Here is a 7375-nt window from a genome sequence, read left to right on the forward strand (position 1 = left end):
ATATGTGTGTGTGTGTGTGTGTGTGTGTGTGTGTATGTACGTCATACACACTAAATGGCATTTCCTAAAACACACCCTACATGAAGTCATGTAATATTTATTGAAGCAGTCGTTGCTTTTCTACTGATATCAGCCCCAAGGCTGAAAGTCTTACATCACGCCTAAATCACTGTTGACACAGGCTCCTAATCTCAATGACAAAAACCAGGAAATAACTCTTCACCTTACAGATTGAGCTGTCAATCATTGAACAAAAAATATTTACCTGTTTCATTGACTTGTTTCACTCTCCTCAAATCAGTGTTTTTAAAAGCAACACAATTTCCACATTTGAGCAGTTGGTAGATTGGTTGGATTTATTTCACCTGTTAATGTTCATGTCACTATCTCAATATTCAGCCCAGAGCTGCATATTTCAGCCAGACTGTCTCATCTCATCTCATTATCTCTAACCGCTTTATCCTGTTCTACAGGGTCGCAGGCAAGCTGGAGCCTATCCCAGCTGACTATGGGCGAAAGGCGGGGTACACCCTGGACACATTGCCAGGTCATCACAGGGCTGACACATAGACACAGACAACCATTCACACTCACATTCACACCTACGGTCAATTTAGAGTCACCAGTTAACCTAACCTGCATGTCTTTGGACTGTGGGGGAAACCGGAGCACCCGGAGGAAACCCACGCGGACACGGGGAGAACATGCAAACTCCACACAGAAAGGCCTTCGCCGGCCACGGGGCTCGAACCCGGACCTTCTTGCTGCGAGGCGACAGTGCTAGCCACTACACCACCGTGCCGCCTCAGCCAGACTGTATACATGAAAATAGTTAAAGAAAAAAGACATAGCACCAAGATGCTGTGTAATACAGAGTCCCTAATGGGATGTGTAAAAAAATTGAAAGTTTTTGAAAGATTCTCGTGCACACAAGAAAGTATCTGGTACACATGGGTACTATATCTGGTGTGCACCTCATTTGTTAGTTGATTGATGATATCTTCTGGTACATTTTGCGTTCTTGCATATATCCCTCTATACAGCAATTCTCCTACCAGAAACGCTTCATCTCATTTATGGAGTTCAGGCTTCTCTCAGGCAGTTTATTGTGCGCACCAGAACAATAAAAAAGATTAAAATTTTTTTCATTCCTTATGGGATGATTTTTTAAATATTTCTACCAGGGTCAAATGTCCAATCATCAGTAATGAATGAACACATCCTGTGATGTACTGAAGATTGTTACTGAACAGAATCTAAGGCAGTTTTTCAACATGTTCAGATGAATGACTCATGTTTGAAGGAATGTAGCCTCTCATTGTGGATTTTCAATGAACTTTCATATTATGTCTTTTCCTCTATTACTCAACAGTTGACTTTTTCCACTGGCTCTCATTAAAGGGGGTCATATTTGCGTAGGGCTTTTATGTGGTATGAAACTTCCAAACTGAAAATGAATCGAATAAAATAAAATAATTTAAATGTTCCAAATGGTGCTGCAAGAGAAAACAACAAATTTCCCCTTAAATTTTATTTTTTTTGCAGACTCTTGTGGATTTTCATTTCATATGCATCAGCTTAGCTGGAATAGTTGCAGTCAGCAAAAAGTACTGCTATTAACGAAACCGTCATCTACACAGTTGGACGAGAAAACCAGCTGATATCAGTGTTTCTCTCAGTTTTTTTCAAAACCATGGTCCATTTCCCTTTCTGTTGAAATTGTCGTCAGCCTTTTCTCTTTTGTGTGGTTGTAGTTCCTTAAATGTCTGTCTGACATTTGAATCTTGTGGTCGTGCTAAAGGTCAAGTCAAATGTACAAGTTTATTTATGTGTTTGTTTATTTATTTATTTGCACATTAAAAAAATACATAATACAAAACAAGTAGTACATGCACAATTTTTTTGAGATTGAAAACAGAAAACAATAACTAAGAAAGAAATGTGCAGGAGGAGCCAATAAAACCCATAAGGGCTTGTTGAGTGGCCCTCCTATGATGAGACATTCAACATAAACAAAGTAAGGAAATACAGACAAATACACACAAAAGCTAAACAAGAACATAAAAAACTAAGGTGTGACAAGTGTAACAAGAACGGTGACAATGTACTGATGCAAAGAATATGATAGTGATAGTGGTTATGATGTTGTATTACTAATTGGTCCAGCAAGAATAGAATGGTTAATTTCTTAAATGATTTTATATATGTGGAATTTCTAATATGAACAGGTAATCGGTTCCAACAGGAAGGACCTCTGAATCTAAGTGAAAGTTTAGAAAAAGTTATCCTAGGAAAGGTGGGGTGGAGATGATTGGCGGACCTTGTATTGTCTCATCTCATCTCATTATCTCTAGCCGCTTTATCCTGTTCTACAGGGTCGCAGGCAAGCTGGAGCCTATCCCAGCTGACTACGGGCGAAAGGCGGGGTACACCCTGGACAAGTCGCCAGGTCATCACAGGGCTGACACATAGACACAGACAACCATTCACACTCACATTCACACCTACGGTCAATTTAGAGTCACCTTGTATTGTAATTATGAATTTGAAAGTTGAAGTGAAATCTCATCTCATCTCATCTCATCTCATCTCATCTCATCTCATCTCATCTCATCTCATTATCTCTAGCCGCTTTATCCTGTTCTACAGGGTCGCAGGCAAGCTGGAGCCTATCCCAGCTGACTACGGGCGAAAGGCGGGGTACACCCTGGACAAGTCGCCAGGTCATCACAGGGCAGTTGAAGTGAAATAAAATTTGAAAACATACTGGGAGTAGGTTGTGGATAGATTGAAAAACAAAACAACCGATTAAAAAAATGGTTTAAATAAAAAATGGGGAGAATACATAGGGATTTAAACAAAAGAGTGGAACTGACAACTCTGTTGGAAAATATTATCATTCTGACAAAACGTTTTTGCAGAGTAAAAATACCATTAAGGTTGCTTTTAAAGGTGTTTGCCCAAACAGTATTACAATATGACACGTAAGGATAAATTGTTGTATGATAAAAGTTGAGAAGAATTTTTCTAGTTAACATATGTTTTATTCTTCTGATGACTCCAATATTTTTTGCTACCTTGTTGGAAACAAATGTTATATGATTTTTCCAAGTGAGGTTTTCATCTATAAGAATTCCTAGAAATTTAGGAACTGAAACTCATCTCATCTCATTATCTCTAGCCGCTTTATCCTGTTCTACAGGGTCGCAGGCAAGCTGGAGCCTATCCCAGCTGACTACGGGCGAAAGGCAGGGTACACCCTGGACAAGTCGCCAGGTCATCACAGGGCTGACACATAGACACAGACAACCATTCACACCTACGGTCAATTTAGAGTCACCAGTTAACCTAACCTGCATGCCTTTGGGGGAAACCGGAGCACCCGGAGGAAACCCACGCAGACACAGGGAGAACATGCAAACTCCACACAGAAAGGCCCTCGCCAGCCACAGGGCTCGAACCCGGACCTTCTTGCTGTGAGGCAACAGCGCTAACCACTACACTACCGTGCCGCCAGAACTGAAACTCATTCTAAAATATTATTTGCTATATGTACATTAGGATAAATGTTTATTACTTTTCTTTATATTGACTGATAGTTTGTTAGCTTTAAATCAGTAATCAAGTTTTATCAACTTTGCATTCATTTCAGATACTAGTTTTTGTCCAGATAAGAAAATATTGGAGTCATCAGCAAACAAAATAAAAAATACTTTTGATGAAGTCATGTATAGGTCATTTACATAAATGAGAAATAATAACAGCCCAAGAATTGATCCTTGTGGCACACCACATTAACCTGTATTCTGAGGGTGAGTTATTCCATGATACAAATTGTTTTCTATCTGGTAGGTACGTTTTAAACCATAACAATTCCACCTAGGCCATAAAGAGAGAGTTTCTGGAATGATATGTCATGGTTAACTGCATCAAGTGCCTTTGATAAATCAATAAACATTCCAAGTGTAATTTCCTTATTGTCTTGAGCTTTAGTGCTGTTATCAACAAGTTGGATGAGGGCCAACAGAGTGGAGTGTTTCTCTCTGAATCCATACTGATGGGGATAAAGAATATTATTTTCATTAAGATATTTCATCAAAGGATTATAAAGTATTTTTTCTAAAACCTTGGAAAAACATGGTAGGATGGATATAAGGATGGATCATCTGTTTTAAAAAGGGGGATTACTTGAGCCCATTTTGACTGTTCTGGAAATACACAGTTTCCAAAGGAAGATTTAAAACCTGAAGGAGTGGTTTAGAGAAGTATGGAGGACATTTTTTAAGTGTTGAAATTTTTATCTCACCATGGCCTGGTGCAGCTGATTTGAAAAGTTTCAGAAGTATATTTCTAGACTGATTTTGTTATTAGCCATATTGCGACTCCTGAAACTCCCTGACCACAACTTGGCAGAAGCAACTGAAGAAAATGAATGCAGTGTACAATTATGAAATAGTAACTCTTAAAATCACAATATATTTCTTTAAAGATTTTGGTAAATATTTACTTAATTCTGTATTTTATAGCAAAGCTCACGGTAGTGTAGTGGTTAGCACTGTCGCCTCACAGCCAGATGTGGTGAATAGACATTAGTGAATAGACATTTTTTACTGAATGTCAGTTATCTAAAATTGTGGTGTGGCTGGCGATATAGAATATTTGATTTTTCCAAACATGACAACATGGCAGAGAAAAAAAAATCTAATAATTTGGGGTTGAAAAAGTAATAAACGTAAGAAATAACTATTTCTGATGCCATTTGTAATGAGTATGTAGTCGTGGTGTAGTGGTTATCACTGTCACCTCACAGCAAGAAGGTTTAGGGTTCGAGCCCAGTGGCCGATGGGGGCCTTTCTGTGTGGAGTTTGCATGCTTTCCCTGTGTCTGTGTGGGTTTCCTCCGGGTGCTCCAGTTTCCCCCACAGTCCAAAGACATGCAGGTTAGGTTAACTGGATACTCTAAATTGCCCATAGGTGTGAATGTGTGTGTGAATAGTTGAGAGGAGAAAACCTCTATAATAATTCAGCAGAAAGTGACAGGAAACCACTACTATAATTCTTCCCGAGAAACTTTGATGGCTGACACTGTCAGAGCAGCCACATCACTGGAGTAATCAGAAATCATAAACTTTATTAAGAACTGCATGAGTCCATACTTACTGAGCTAAATGAGTCAGGTCTTTACTGATAAAAGCAGAGCTGAACCATAACCTCTGTTTACGCTGCCTCAAAGGGTGGTAAATGGGTTGGTCAACAAGAGACCAAAGAATTCTGAAGAAAAACGCAGAAGAACTACTGAGAACTGTCGTGGTGTTTTTTTTTATTGGATTAATGTTGCTCATTGTAGATCATGCACTACTGTTATTCAAAGTGTGCTTTGCTAGATGACAAAAGAATGAGGAATGCTTTTCCTGTATATCAGCTGGGACAAGTTAATAATGAGTGTTGAGGGAGGTACGGTATGCAAATGTTTAACTGCTGTGGAAAATATTTTTCCACTCAGTAGCAACACATAGAAAAGAAAATGTGGCAGATCTGTCAGAGAGCATACAGTTAGGTCAATATATATTTGGACACTGACACAAATTTTGTTTTTTTACCTGTTTACTGAAAAATATTCAAGTTATAGTTATATAATGGACATGGACATAAAGTCCAGACTTTCAGCTTTCATTTGAGGATATCCACATTAAAACTGGATGAAGGGTTTAGGAGTTTCAGCTCCTTAACATGTGCCACCCTGTTTTTAAAGGGATCAAAAGTAATTGGACAGTTGACTCAAAGGCTATTTCATGGGCAGGTGTGGGCAATTCCTTCATTATGTCATTCTCAATTAAGCAGATAAAAGGCCTGGAGTTGATTTGAGATGTGGTGCTTGCATTTGGAAGATTTTGCTGTGAAGAAAACATGCGGTCAAAGGAGCTCTCCATGCGGGTGAAACAAGCCATCCTTAACTGCAAAAACAGAAAAAACCCATCCGAGAAATTGCTACAATATTAGGAGTGGCAAAATCTACAGTTTGGTACGAAAGAAAGAAACACTGGTGAACTCATCAATGCAAAAAGACCTAGATGCCCACAGAAGACAACAGTGGTGGATGATCGCAGAATAATTTCCATGGTGAAGAGAAACCCCTTCACAACAGCCAACCAAGTGAACAACACTCTCCAGGAGGTAGGCGTATCAATATCCAAATCTACCATAAAGAGAAGATTGTATGAAAGTAAATACAGAGGGTTCACTGCACGGTGCAAGCCACTCATAAGCCTCAAGAATAAAAAGGCTTGATTGGACTTTGCTAAAAAACATCTAAAAAAGCCAGCACAGTTCTGGAAGAACTTTCTTTGGACAGATGAAACCAAGATCAACCTCTACCAGAATGATGGAAAGAAAAAAGTATGGCGAAGGCGTGGTACAGCTCATGATCCAAAGCATACCACATCATCTGTAAAACACGGCGGAGGCAGTGTGATGGCTTGGGCATGCATGGCTGCCAGTGGCACTGGGTTACTAGTGTTTATTGATGATGTGACACAGGACAGAAGCAGCCGGATGAATTCTGAGGTATTCAGAGACATACTGTGTGCTCAAATCCAGCCAAATGCAGCCAAACTGATTGGTCGGCGTTTCATAATACAGATGGACATTGACCCAAAACATAAAGCCAAAGCAACCCAGGAGTTTATAAAAGCAATGAAGTGGAATATTCTTGAATGGCCGTCAGTCACCTGATCCCACCCCAATTGAGCATGCATTTCACTTGTTAAAGACTAAACTTTATGTTCGAAATAAAAATAAATTCATTCAAAAATAAATTAATTCATTCAAACTTCAGACAGAAAGGCCCACAAACAAACAGCAACTGAAAACTGCTGCAGTAAAGGCCTGGCAGAGCATTAAAAAGGAGGAAACACAGCGCCTGGTGATGTCCATGAGTTCAAGACTTCAGGCAGTCATTGCCAACAAAGGGTTTTCAACCAAGTATTAGAAATGAACATTTTATTTACAATTATTTAATTTGTCCAGTTACTTTTGAGCCCCTGAAATGAAGGGATTGTGTTTAAAAAATGCTTTAGTTCCTCACATTTTTATGCAATCATTTTGTTCAACCCACTGAATTAAAGCTGAAAGTCTGAACTTCAACTGCATCTGAATTGTTTTGTTCACAATTCATTGTGGTAATGTACAGAACCAAAATTAGAAAAATGTTGTCTCTGTCCAAATATTTATGGACCTAACTGTATATGAAATGATTGTTTTATAGATCATACAAAATGAGTGTAAAATAAAAAGAAACAACATTGCAAATAAAATGCTATTTTAGCAAGGGGCAATATTGTCAAATTGAATAAAGTCAGATTGATGTAGTATATCCT

The sequence above is a fragment of the Neoarius graeffei genome, chromosome 14 (assembly GCF_027579695.1).
Source record: "Neoarius graeffei isolate fNeoGra1 chromosome 14, fNeoGra1.pri, whole genome shotgun sequence".
NCBI lineage: Eukaryota > Metazoa > Chordata > Actinopteri > Siluriformes > Ariidae > Neoarius > Neoarius graeffei.